Below are 345 nucleotides of genomic sequence, written 5' to 3' on the forward strand. Positions count from 1 at the left end.
TGAAAGTAAAAGGGGTTTAAGAAACGATGGTTTAGATGCAGTGTTTGTTCTCGTCGTGTTAGATGCCTAGGGTTTAGGGTTTAGGGTTTAGGGTTTGGGGTTTAGGGTGTTTACGGTGTTTATTGTTTAGGGTTTAGGGTTTAGGGTGTTTATGGTTTAGGGTTTAGGGTTTAGGGTTTGGTGTGTACGTTCTAGGGTTTTGTTTCGGGTTGAATGTTAAGGTATGTCGTATATTGAGGGTTTAGGGTTTAGGGTTTAGGGTTTAGGGTTTAGGGTTTGTGTGTGTATACAGATGTATCTCACGAGTTGAATAAAGTATTAACAGCAGCAACAACATTGATGCAC

The sequence above is a fragment of the Eimeria mitis genome, genomic scaffold, assembly GCF_000499745.2.
Source record: "Eimeria mitis Houghton genomic scaffold, Emh_scaff1998, whole genome shotgun sequence".
Lineage (NCBI taxonomy): Eukaryota > Apicomplexa > Conoidasida > Eucoccidiorida > Eimeriidae > Eimeria > Eimeria mitis.